This window comes from Penaeus monodon, chromosome 25, assembly GCF_015228065.2.
Source record: "Penaeus monodon isolate SGIC_2016 chromosome 25, NSTDA_Pmon_1, whole genome shotgun sequence".
Taxonomy (NCBI): Eukaryota; Metazoa; Arthropoda; class Malacostraca; order Decapoda; family Penaeidae; genus Penaeus; species Penaeus monodon.
Genome location: NC_051410.1, coordinates 36904824 through 36905083, shown reverse-complemented (window position 1 = coordinate 36905083; position 260 = coordinate 36904824).

The window sequence follows — 260 nt, the reverse complement described above, 5'->3', positions numbered from 1 at the left end:
AACTGACAGATTTTAACAGCCACTGTGAAAGCAATATATTCAGTGGATATTTATCGATAAAATAACAGTAACCCTTTGGCTACGACGAAGGTTCTTAACTCTTTTCGGAGCGTCGAACCCTAACGAAACCCACCACCCTTAAAATATGTCAAAAAGATACCTATTTATACTCATAAAGGAAAAACATAAAAATCTTAATGGGTTTGACAACCTTTCACACCGAGTAAATATTTTAAAAGGGGTTGTCCGCAAAATTGTCC